Raw genomic sequence first — 13,448 nt, 5'->3', positions numbered from 1 at the left:
TCATTCTTCGCCCTGATCAAACACCCTCTTGGAATATTGGGTTCCTTTCTTCAGGCCACATTATGGGGAGCGTACTGCCAAGCAAGAGGGGACCAAGATGTGGTGGGAACTGGAAACCATTCGATTCAATGGGATTCCGTTAAAGAAGCATTTTTTTTAAAACACCTCCCTTATACCAGAAACAGTGAAATAGTCCTTGCCCTCAAGTAGCTTACGTTATACTTTGAGAATATGTCATGCATAGAACAAGAGGTCTTTGGAGGACAGGAGACCATTGGGAGACTCTCTTCCATATGTATGTGTGTGTTTGTCCTTCGTTGCCAAAGAAGACCATGCTATCAGAGAAATAAGAACATGACTTGCACTCTTATTTTGAGTGAGGGAGGGCTATGCAGGTCACCAGTCTCACTTCTCCAGAGCCATCTGAGTCCAGTGACCAGATATTCATCAGGATGACTGGAGATCACCCAGGATGAGGCAATTGGGGTTAAGTGACTTGCCCAAGGTCACACAGCTAGTGAATGTCAAGTGTCTGAGGTAAGATTTGAACTCAGGTCCTCCTGATTCCTGCACTGGTGCTCTACCCACTACATCACCTCGATACCCCTAACTGATCCATATGGGAATCAGTTGGAGGAACTGAAGACTGAGGGGCAACATGATGCCTGCCTTGCAGTATTTGAAGGACTGTCCTGTAGAAGGACATTAGCCCTGTTCTGTTTGGCCCCAGCATTGAGCACAATGCTCGGCACCTAGTAAGTCAGTGCCTAATAAAGGCTTGCTCAATTGAACTATGTTGGCATGAGTTATTGTACTTCTGGGGAATGTCTGTTCTGAGCAACCTTTCTGCTCTCCCTGGCATACATGTGGTTGAGGGTGCTTAGCCATCAGTGAGAACACTTTAGCTTTTGCTTTCAGGCTATGATAATGGAAAAACCAGTACATCAATGCTCAGAATTTAATGCCCAAGTTCGAACCTGATCATTTACACCTCTGGAATCAGCAGATGCTACAAAAGCAGAGCTTGACTTGTTGTTTATTGATTGTCTAAACTTAAGAAAGTCATTGGTAAAATAAGAATGCAGATTCTACTTAAAAGTACAGCATGCTTTTTTGGAGAGTTGGTTGTTAAATATACACCAGGACAGCACGGATAGGGAGAGGACCAAATACCCAAACTCCCCCATCCCCATTCTCAGGAGGCTTCTGAATGGCTCAGAGCAGGCCTGGCATTGTAGAAAGAACCAATAAACTCTCTTCAGCAGGGACCGAGCTGGATTAGAGAAGAGTTGGCCCACCCCCAGTCTGGCCTGTAGAGAATCTTTTCAGAAACTCACTGGGAATTCCCTTTAGCCTTATTCCTGATCTTTTTAAAAAATGTCCCCTTTCCTTGGGAACAAACACTAGAAAACACCATGAGAATTAAATGGAGTGTATGGGTTGGGGGGATGTCCAACAGTGGTACAGAGAAGAAAAAAAAAGAGATTGGAGATGGAATAGGGACAGATGTAGCTACAGGAAAGGGAGGGAAGAAGGTAATCCGAGATTGTGTTAACAGATCTCAAAGTATAAGGAACTGAGCAGGCTCAGAGGCCAGGGAGGTCAAGGGTGGGGGGTGGAACTCTCCAGCCCGGGTTAGTGATCAGTGAAGTTTAAACAGCCATTAGAGGAAGCCCCAGGCCAAGGGCAGGATCCCCCGGGACCATTCTGAGGGAAGAGCAGAGGCCCTAGGAAGCTGACAGGGTCAGCAAGGCCCATTGCCCAGGGCAGATCTTTGACAAGCCCCTCTTCCTCTCCTGCCCCTCCCTTTACTGCCCCCAGACCCACAGCTCCAAGCTCTCCCTCCCGCAGCCGTCCAGAAGTGGGCAGCCCCCCCTTTCCCAGGCCCACACACTGGGCTGTGGTCCGAGGCTCCCAGACGCGTCCTGCCTTAGACACGTAGCTCCTGCCCTGAGGCTGGCTTGGGGTGAGAGGAGGAGGGGGTCGGGGGTGTGCAGTGGGTTGATGGATGAATGACTGCTCATTGACATTTCTCTGCCAGAAGCTTCAGTCCTAAAAAGGAAAGAAGAAATTAACCCCTTCCTGTCTAGTCTATGGTTGGAGGGGTGGGTGCAGGGCGCTGATTCCACTGAGCCTCCTGGAACATTAATTCTCTAATTCAGAATCCTCGATTTGAACTGTTACAGGCTAAGGAGGTTATAGTCTGCCCCTCCCCCAAAGTCAGAAACCCACTGGCTGCCCTCCTCCCCAATCCTTATACCTCCGAAGTGGACATTCACAACCTGAGAGCCTTGGGTTCTAGAAGTCGGACCTATCATTTCTAGATTGCCAGAAGGTGTGCAGAGTACTTTATGTCTTAGCATCAGATATGTGCCCAATAAGCACTCTCACACACCCATGTTACAGAGGATAGAAATAAATAAGCTTCAGAGAGAAGTGACTTGCTCAGTCATACAGGTAGGGAGACTGCAAAGGGGAAAGGATTTGGAATCAGAGGACTCGACTTCAAATCCTGGTCTGCTACATTATTCAAGTCATTCCCTCTCTCACCCCCTTGTTCTGTGCCTCAGTTTCCCCCTCTGTAAAATGAAGGGATTGGAAATAAATGATTTCAAGGTAGCCACGTGGTGGAGGTGGATAGAGCACTGACCCTGGAGTCAGGAAGATCCAAGTTCAAATCTGACCTCAGTTAACGGATGTGTAATCCCAGTGAGTCACTATCTCTGCCTCAGTTTCCTCATCTGTAAAATGGGGATAATAGTACCTACCTCTTAAAATTGTTGAGAACAAAATGAGATAATATTTGTAAAATACTCTGTAAATCCTAAAGCTCTATAGAAACGTTAGCTATTATTTATTACTAAAGGATCACGTCCAGTTGTAAATCTGTGATAGCAGTTGTATGAGGTGAGGCCTTTTTGACTTCAAGTCTAGGATTCTGTCTATTATGGTACCAAGCAATAGTGCTGCGTCTTCAGACTTGGAAGTTATTTTTCTTTGTATTCTCCTTGCCCGAATCCCTCCCTCCTCTAATCTCTATCCCCCTCAATCTTTCTCCCCCTTCTCAATCACTTTGTTTCTTTCACCCAATCAATCTCTCTTCTCCTCTCTCTTTCCTCCCCTCTTTTAAACCTCCTCTCCTGTCTCTGTATCTCCCTCTCTCTCCCTCCTTCTCTCTCTTCTCTCCCTCTCCTTCCCCTCCCCATACAAAGACACAAAAACCCAGAATTTAGGTCACACAAACTCAAGTGGAATGCATGCATCCTTGAGTTACCATACACACTCTCAATTACCCTGCATGATCACACATGTCTTTGGCCATGACTTATCCATGGAATAAATAAACATGTACCCCTTTGAGCAAGGGGCTATACACACACATGCCCCTGGAATAGGGGTTATTCACTTTTGGTGTGTCCTGGACCCCTTGCCCAGTCAGTCTGGTGAAGCCTATGGGTCCTTTCTCAGAATCATGGTTTTCAGGAGTTTTTTTGAGGGGAGAAGGCAAACGACTTGCCTTTTTAAAAATGTTTTTAGTGTTTTATGTTTAATGTTTTTAAATGTAGAAAATAAAGTCCATAGGATTCCAAAGGAAAACAATTTTAGTGAAACAAAGTAATGAAAATGAAAAATGAAACTCCCAGAGCCCCTGCCTGGAGCATAGCTGTAGGGACATGGCTTGGAAAGGCACTTGGATGCTGGGACACTACCACGATTCCAGGAGGGGTCAGCAGGGGTATCGTCATGAGGAAAGGGGCTCGCCTGAGGGCAACCATCTCTATAAGCCATGGCTGAGCTGGCTGTGGAAGCCTGGTCTCAGGACTCTGACTTGGGGGGATGGGTACCCCTGAGGGCTTAGCCCTCTCCATCATCAGTAACTTCCTCCCTTCCCTTGGAGAGGCTGAGATGGGGTCTGCATAGAGACCCCCATCAGCTCCCAGACCATCTTGTCACAGGGGCTAGAAGGGGACCATTCCAAGGCCATGTGGCTCAGGACCCCTGGAGGGGCTGCCAGTGGTCTCTGAGCCTTGAGTAAATGAGGGCCAGGAAGGTAGCCTGAGTCTCCCCCTCCAACCTGGGCTCCATGGTGAGTGGGGGACCCTCCCCTCTATCAGAATCATGAAAGGGGAGTTATTTGGGGAGAGTTATGGAACTGACATTTCCAGAACTGGAGCCCCTGTCAAGGAGTTGGGGGAGTTCCGCTCTTTGGGTATATTTGAACTGGAACAGAGAAAGAGACACACACAGAGACAGACAGAAACAGAGACAAAGAGAGACAGAGGGACAGAGATCCAGACCAAGGTAAGCCTTCTGGGGTGGGGATGGGGGAATGGGGAAAAGGAATGCTGTCTCTGATTGGCTGAGTCAGACAGCTGCCATAACTGGACTTGGTACACCTCTTGGAAAACAAGGAGTGTGTCCCTTTCTATTAATTAGCACACAGTAAGTGCTTAATAAATAAATTCATTTATTGCCCCCACAGACCCTCCCCACAAGGCTGCATCTTTGAGAGATTCCAGAACTCTGTCCTATTTCCAGTCTAATCCAAGAAGTATTTATGAAGCACCTACTATGTGCCATAAACTATGATATGAAGACAAAATGAAAAACCCTTCCTCTGGGAGTTGACATGGGGGTGAGAGGAGGGACGGACACAGACACCCCGCATGCAGATAACAAATACATGATCACCTACACTCCCCTCCCCCCCATAAATCTGTCCTAAGGCACTTAGGATTCAAACATGCTAAGTAGGCTGAGAGACCTCACATGGTGGTGGTGGTGGTGGTGGTGTTCCTGTCTCCCTAGAGATTAGCCAGGGGTTCAAGGTAAAGCAGAGAATGGAATACAGAGCCCAGGTCAGACACTCTTGGGCATGCCACTGAACCATGGTCTGCCTCAGATCCTCACCCATAAAAGGGAGGATAATAACAGTACCTGCCTTGTTGTTGGGAAGATCAAATAAAGTAATACCTGTAAATTGCTTAGCACATAGTAGGTGCTTTATAAATGTTTATTCCCTTCTACAAACCTCAGTCTTGCCGCTTTCCTCCACTCCCCCCGCTCCACACCCCCAACCACTCAACCCTCACACACATGCAGAGACAAAAACTGAGACAAACACGGGAAGAGAAAAGCAATTCTTGGAAAAGGAGGAGGGAAGGCAGACAGTCCCCCTCCTCCTCCCCACCACATACATACTGTGTCTGAAAGCTGGGTACCCTCGAGGGTTGGCAGAGCACAGCTGGGAGCTAGGGCATGAAGACTAGAGAGAAAAGCCTCAGAGAGAAGCCTCCTGGGGGGAGGGCAGGAAACATGTGAGGAGCAGACCCTCACCCCTCCTGCAGACCCTGGCAGAGCTAGACTAGTAAGGGGACGGAGCCTGACACCCAGTTCCAGGTTGAATCAATGTGAAGGAAGGAGAGGGGAGGGTTCTTGGGGACAGGGACTTGGGCTGGACTCAAAAGGGCCCAAGCTAACCTCTGCCACCCCTTCCCCAAATGTGGCCATCAGTGTGTGGTGGGGGAGAAGTGTGCCATCGAGTGGATTTCTCTGATGGTGTCTGTGGAAACAGTACCAAGGCTTCCAGATCAACAAGGCAGCCTCCCTGTTCCCTTGCCCAGGCTTCCTGTACCTCCTCAGAAAGAGATCCAAGGCCATTGGCTGAGAAAGCAGACCTGGAGAGGCTATTCCTCTCCTTGGGGTCCCTTCAAAAAGAATGTCAATAGCCTTGGCCACTGGACTCCTCCCGCTTCCTCCCAGAGCTTGGGGGGACCACTGAGGAGACCCCACAGTGAGATCATAGACTTAGAATAAAAGAGGCCATCTAGACCAGAAGGAGAAACTGAGGCCCAGAGAAATTAAGTGCCTTGGTAGGATTTGAACCCAGGTCCTCTGTTCTTTCCACTGCTCTACACTTCCTCTCAGTTCAGTCAGCGAGCCTGCCCACATCTAGTCTGTCCTAGATAGAGGTGCAGGCAAACAGGAGAATGGGCAAGCTATCGCTTCTTCTTTCTCTGTTCCCCTGGGAGACCCAAAACTCCAGAAGGATCATGGCCTCCAAGGAAAGAGTCCCTTCCCTCCCAGCTAAGACACTCAGCAGCTAGGTAACTCTGGGCAAGTCATTTAATCTCTCTTGGCCTCAGTTTCCTCAGAGCTTTGGACTAGAATCAGGAGTGGAGAACCTGCAGCCTTGAGGCCACAGGTGGCCCTTTAGGTCCTCAAGTGTGGCCTTTTGACTGAATCCAAGTTTTACAGAACAAATCCTTCTATTAAGGGGATTTGTTCTGTGCAGTTTGGATCAGAGGGCCACACCCAAGGACCTAGAGGGCCACCTGAGGCCTCGAGTTTGCAGGTTCCCCACCTTGGACAAGGTGGTTCCCATCTGGCCCCAGTTTAACGAAGCCCCGACCCTTCCTCTTTACCTCATTTCTCATCTTCTCAGCACCCTCTCCCTCCTTCCACTCCCCAGAGCAGACTCACCTGAGCTCATTTATGTCCTTTCAAATTCAATGACCCTCAGAGCTCTGTCTGAGGGATCCCAGACTTCACATCCCCGTTATTATCTCCTCCCAACAACCCCCCAAACCTCCTACATCTTGTCCCTTCCCTCCATTCCTCCTTTTGCCTAGAATTAAAACAGAAATCCTCTGCAGTCCCTGGAACCAGCTGGTACAAAGGGTGGTCTCTAGGTCTGAGACACAATGCTATACACATACACACATACACACACACACACACACACACACACACACACACACACACTCACTTCCCCCAAGCTGGCATTCCCCTGCCTTCAGGCTTTGAGGTTATGGGACACCCTTCCTTTCCTTTTTCCCCACTCTCCACACCCCCGTGGTCCCCTGAGGCCAGTCACCAGGAGTCACAGCTATTGCATAAGTGGGGCAGGGGGAACGGGGTGGGACACCAGTGTGCATAGTGGTGGGCAGGGACAAGTCCAGTACCAGAGGACAGACTGGGCCTGGTGCAGGGGCTCTGACTGCTGCTTTCCCAGGCCTGGTTACCTCCAGCCAGCCCCGTGAGGCCAGCCTGCCCTGCCAGGCTCTCCCGCCGCACCACGTGGCTCCTTCTCTCCAGCTGAGGTGCCTGAAAGTCTGTCCTGTTTTCCCATCTTCTTCAAAACAACACTTTTTTTTCCTCTTCAGATCATCCTCCCTCTCTTACCCCTCCTCCCCCTTTCCCTCTCAAGCTCACACATCTGGTAGCACTTGGGTCCCTCTATTCTCCAAGGACACTTTTTTGGTGGTGATTGTTTTTTCTTGGGGTGGGGGGAAGGGGACAGAAAGTCTCCCTGTCATTTTCGTCACTGCCACTAATGTGTGAGCTCACTTGAGACACTCATATCCAGGGGCCTGGAATGGGGCTAGGTGTTCAGACTTGGCTGATTTGCTGTCCCCTTTGGATGGAGAAGGGCTGATGGCCTGCTCAGGCTGAGGTCAAGTTGAGGCTGGAGAAGTTCATCCTTCCCTCCCCTCCCCTCCCCTCCTCCTCCCTCCATCTTCCCTCCCCTCCCCTTCCCTCCATCTCCCCTCTCCTCCCTTTCCCTCTTCCTCTGTCCTCCCTTTCCCTCCTCCCCTCTCCTTTCCTCTCCTCCTCCTTCTTCCCTTCTCCCCTCCCTCTCCTTCTTCCCTTTCTCCTCCTCTCCTCTCCTTGCCTTTCCTCTTCTCTTCCCCTTTCTGCCTCTCCTGTTCTGCCCTTCCTGGACTTCTCCTTCCCCTGTCCTTTTCTCTACATCTCCACCATCTTTTCTCCTTTCCTCCCTCCTCTTCCTTCCCCTCCTTTATCCTCTCTCATTCCCTCCTTTCTCTTCTCCTCTCCTCCCTTCTCTTTCCCTTCTCTCCCCAGTCTCTCCTGTTCAGCTGTCTCCTGTCCTTTCCTACCTTCTGTCTTCCCCCTTCTCCCCCCATCCTTTCCTCTGCTCCCTTTTCCTTTCCCTCCTGTCCTCCTTCCCCTCCCTCTTCTCAGTTCTAGAGGCCTGCAGAGCTGGCTGAGAGCTGACATGCAGCCGCCTCCCCGCCCCCAATGAATCATCCCAACAGCTGTCCCTCCACAGCTTGGCCAGTCCATGTGCTTCCCATTAGCAGGGCCTGGGTGTCTGGAGCAGTGGGGAGCATGCCGAGTCTGGAGGAGGTGCAGGCGGGAGAAAGATGCTCTCCCTGGTCTCTGGGGATGGGGCGGTTTCCCTTGCTCTCCTGCCCCCACCCACTTGGAGAAACATGTCAAGGGTCTTCAGCTGTTTCTCATCTTCCTTCTCTAGTTTCTAAATTGTTTTCCAAATGTCCAACAAATTTAAGGAAGTCTTAAATTAAAGTGGCCTCTCCCCTCAACCGCCAGAGCCCTGGGCTGCGCTCCATGCCCTTCTGGCCCTGTGGGTGGCTACTGAGTGCCCCTGCCAACAAGAGGACACCGAGGAAGGCCTCATCATTCCCTGTGCTTAGCCCAAGGGTGGTAGCATCCTTTCCATCTGGGTATTTGGCAGGTCAGAGTGCTGGGCTGGGAGCTGGATGGGAAAGGGCAAGGGGCTCAGATCTGGCACTTATTGATGATACCTCCAAGACTTGGCTTCATCTTTGAACATTTGAGAATTATAGATTTAGAACTGGAAGCTCCCTGAGAGGCCAGCTTAGAATCCATCTACTATAGAGTTTAGGGACTCACCCAGAGTCACACAGGCAGGTGGCAGCACAAGGAGGACTGGAACCCAGTTCCTTTGACTGGAGATGATCATCCCTTCTTGGCTCCCCATTAGACTAAAAACTCCTTGAGGGCAGAGATTCTCTTTTGCCTCTTTCTATCTTCAGCTCCCTAGCACAGCAAGGTGCCTTGCACATAGTAGGTGCTTAATAAATGTAGATTGATTGATTGTGCTCAGCACCAATGAAACCAGCATGAGCAGAAAGCCCAGCTTCTTAGTTTATATTGGAGGCTAGTGAGGAAACAAGGAAGGGGCAGTTCCCACTAGGAGGAAGGTCCTGGGGAGGGAGGGGTAGGAATATCCCATTTTATCCCCAGTTCTGGGACCCTTGCATGTAGTAGGTGCCTAATAAATACTTTACAATCTATCCCCATTTTACAGATGAGGAAACTGAAGCAAACAGAGGTTAAGTGACTTGCCCAGGGTCACACAATTAGGAAGCATCTGAGCCAGAGATCTGAACTTAGGCCTTCCCTACTCAAAGTCCAGTGGTCTCTCCACTGTACCACCTAGTCAGTTAGTCAATAGAGATTTATTAAGCACCTATTATATGCCAGGCCCTATGTTAAATGCTGTGGGAGGGGAACAATGGAAAAGAAAGAAGAAAAATTAAGAGGGGAGAAGAGGAGTTTTCCCTCACTAGAGGTCTTCCCCATCACTTGTAAGGGATGTCTTGGAGGGAATTTCTACTCTGGCATAATTTAAACTAACTAGCCTCTGAGGTTCCTACAAACTCTGAGATCTTCACGTACGCTGACACCCTCCACCCCAGTCCAGAGTAGGTCCTCAAGCATAGATCATAAATACTTGGGAGTAGATTGCTCCAGTGAGCTCAGTCTAGCAGAAGAAATTTAGGGACATGAGCAGAGATCCCCAGCTGTCATCCTAGGGCACTACCCTTTTCACTGAGAGCTCAGTTTCCCTTTCTCTCCCTGCTTCTCAGTAGGTCTGACTTTGCAGGAGTGCCCCTACAAGCTCACTCTTTAAAAACTGGAAGGGACCCCAAAAACCATCTAGCCCAATGACCTCCCTTGACACATGGGGAAACTGGGGTTCAAAGGAGTGACATTACCCAAAGGCACACAGCTAGTAAGTACTAATGGCGGAACTTGAACCCAGGTCCTCCAACGCCCAAATTTCTTCATCCTTAGGCTTTAGCTATTGTGGTCCTCAGCTTTACCCTCTGAAGTAGGGATGATGAAAAAGGAATAGAGAAGTAGTGTTAGCCTTGGTGTCTCCAACCTGGTCTATTAAGAGAGGGACTGCCTTTTTTGGCTTTGTATTTGTGCCCTCCGCCTTTTCCTGGAACATAGTAACCCTTGGCACACAGAACTTAATAAATGTACGTGCTCTCTATCTTTTCTATGATTGGCTTTATTCCCTTTCTAGATAAATGCATTTATAAAGACAACAGAACAGAGAGGCAAGTTGGTGTAGGTAGTGGCTAGATGTCCAGGGAATCCTGAATTCAAGTCTCACCTGACACATCCTGAAGAGGTGTCCCTTAACCTCTCGGTTCCCCTAGAATTCTCAAAGGTGATTAATTACTGCTGGGCTGTTTGTCTTCATTGGTGGAAGGAGTTTCCATACTTGGAGCTCCTCATCTGTATGGACTCTATAGCCCAGTCAAAATGATCTTCTTGCTATCCCTCAGATGTGATATCCCATGACCCATGCCTGGTATGCACTCCCTTCTAACCTCTTTTTCTTGGAATCTAGAATTCCCAACAAGTCTCAGCTGAGACTTTTCTGGTTCCCTCCCACCCCCACCCCTGAGGTTAGTGCTTCCCTGTCAAGATTACCTTATATATACATTGTATAGATCTTTTATCTACTGCCCCAAGCTCCTTGAGAGCAGGGACTGTCCAAGGTCCCAGGAGGTAGAGCAGACAGAGTGCTCAGCCTGGAATCAGAAAGACCTGAGTTCAAATGTGACCTCAGACAGTACCTGCGTGACCCTGGGGAAATCAAACCTCTGTCTGTCTGCCTCGGTTTTTTATTTTTCACCCTGTTTTTTTGGAGGAAATGGGTCGATGTGACTTGCCCAGGGTCACTCAACTAGTAAGTGTCTGAAGCTGGAGCTAAGCTCAGGTCCTCCTGAGTCCAGAACCAGTGCTCTATCCACCATATCACCTCCTGCCCCTACTGGAGTTTTTTCAACTGTAAAATGAAGATAATGACAGAATCTGCTTCTCAAAGTTGTTGCAAGGATCAAACAAGAGAATATTTATAAAGTGCCTTGCCAGCCTTAAAGTGCTGTATAAACACATTGTTGTGTTATTATTATTTTCTTTTGTCTTCATATTCCCAGCATCCAGGATGGAGCCTGGCACAAAGCAAGCACTTAGTAGATACCGACTAATTGACTGGTATAGACAGGTGACCCTTATGGAGTCAGCCTCATTAGAACAGAAGCCCCCAGAATGAAAATGAGAAAGTCTGGGTTCTAATCCTGGTCCCTCCCAAGCTATGTGACCTTCAACATGTTGTTTGACCTCTCTGGTCCTCAACTGCTCCAACTTCAAAATTCGGATTTGGACCAGGTCATCTCTAAATTCCAGCCTGGCTTCAGAGATCTGAGGTTCCAGGATTGTAAATGTCGAGGGAAGTCTGGAGTGGGAGATCTGGGAAGAGCTCAAGAAAGGGTTTGTGAGGATCAGGTTAAGCAGGGTCTGAAAGAAGGAGTCCCAAAGCACACACTGGAGGGGAGGGGGTTTTCTAGGTCAAGGCGTTGGAGGCAGAAATATTTCAGCTTTGCTGGTGGAGCAGGGTGCAGTCCAGTTCCACACCCAACAAATCAGGGCTTCCTTGCTTGAGTGTGGGCTTGCGGCACTTATGCACTTACACACACACACACACACACACACACACACACACACACACACTCATAGACTAAGAACAGAGCAGCCCAGCTGGAAAGGTCAACATATGGTGGGGGAGGGGCGGGTACTTAGAGCTGACATTTCTACGTCTCTTTAAGGTTTGCAAGACACTTTTTCTGTTGTCCAGTCGTTTCATTTGTGTCCAACTTTCCATGACCCCATTGGGGGTTTTCTTGGCAAAATTCTGGAGTCATTTGCCATTCCCTTCTCCACCTCATTTTACAGATGACTTGTAAATTGAGGTAAACAGGGTGAGATGGCTTGTTCAGGGTCACACAGCTACAAAATCCCTGAGGCTAGATTTGAACTTGGATCTTTCCAATTCCATGCCTGATTCTATCTGCTGCACCAGCTAGCTGCAAGACATTTTACAAATATACATATATTTATATAAAATTTCACTGACGTATATGATATATACATGTATATAACCTCAGTGATATATATGGCATTATATATATAAAAAATCTCATTGATATATGATTCGCATACACACATATATACATATATAAACAATTCATTGATCCTCACAAGTGAGCTGGTAAGCTGCTTTTATTACCAACACCCCCGTTTTACAGAGAAGGAAACTGAGGCAGGGAGAATAACTTCCCCAGAGTCACTGAGCTAGAGTCGTCTGAGATGAGATTTGAGTCCAGTTTTTCTGGACTCTGAGTCCAGGGTTCAATGGCTACATCACATCACCTCTTGCTTAGAAAGTTGTTAGAAAAGCTAGAGGGAGAAGTGAGGAGGGGAAGGTCAGGGGGCTGGGCTAGAGTGGGAAGGAGAGTGATGTGGGAGGGGGAGGGCTTCTTCTGGAGTTGTATAGGACCATGTGACTGAGGAGCTTGGGCAGGAGCCAGAGGAGCCTGGAGGAGGGGTGGTTGTAGGATTGACCTTGAGGCATAAGGAGTCAAGGAGGTCAGGGGGATGAAAAGGTAGAGAGAACCAGGGGGCAGTTGGAAATGAGGAAGAGGTTAGGAAGGGTGCTCTGTAGATCTGATGAGCATCTAAGAGTGTGTAGATGAAACCCTGGGAGGTGCCCTTACCAAGGGAAAGAGTCTGGAAAGTCCAAGCCATCCTAACAGTTAGAGCTATCCCAAAGCACACTGGGTTGCCTTAGGAAACAAATAGTGAGCTTTCCATCACTGGACATTTTTGAGCAAAAACTGGGTGCTGGGGGTGGGAGTGGGGAAATACCTGCTGTTTAAATATATAGGCCTCCCAACTAGGAGATGCTAACATGGGTCAGGAGGTCCCTGGAGAGAGCAGTTTGGGTCCAAGAGAGGCCATGAAAGGTAGATGAACTGGTGTGCAGGGAACTGTGGATGCAAGCCAACTCCAATTGGTGCATTCCCTCTTTGACTGTCCTATCAGCTCTGCCCCTGCCTCTGCGGATTCAGCTCTTTCCAGAGGGCACTTACCCCTGCAGACCTCACCAGGACTAAGGGCCTCATTTTCCTCAGCAGTACCAGAGAGATCTCCCTAACACCTCCCCGAGTCTTACCATCACCAAGTCTTCATGTACCCTGACTCCTTCCACCCCAGTCCAGGGTAGGTCCTCAAGCATAGTCCTTTGATTGAAACCAAACTTCCCAGAATAAATCCCTTGAATAAAAGGATTTGCTCTGCAAAACTTGAACTCAGTCAAAAAGCTGCATTCAAGGACCTAGAAGGCCACTTGAGGCCACAGTCCCTGCCCCAGTCCATCCAACCTGCTTATCTAGAGGGATCTAGTTGAAGGTTTCTCCTCTTCTTTCCATCAGCTCCACCTGGTCCCTGCTCCCTGGGACAAATCCAAAAGATCCCAGAGTTTGTAGGAACCTCAGAGGCTAGTTAGTTTAAATTATGCC

The sequence above is a fragment of the Notamacropus eugenii genome, chromosome 5, assembly GCF_028372415.1.
Source record: "Notamacropus eugenii isolate mMacEug1 chromosome 5, mMacEug1.pri_v2, whole genome shotgun sequence".
NCBI classification, from domain to species: domain Eukaryota; kingdom Metazoa; phylum Chordata; class Mammalia; order Diprotodontia; family Macropodidae; genus Notamacropus; species Notamacropus eugenii.
Note: the sequence above shows the minus strand (reverse complement) of the source record.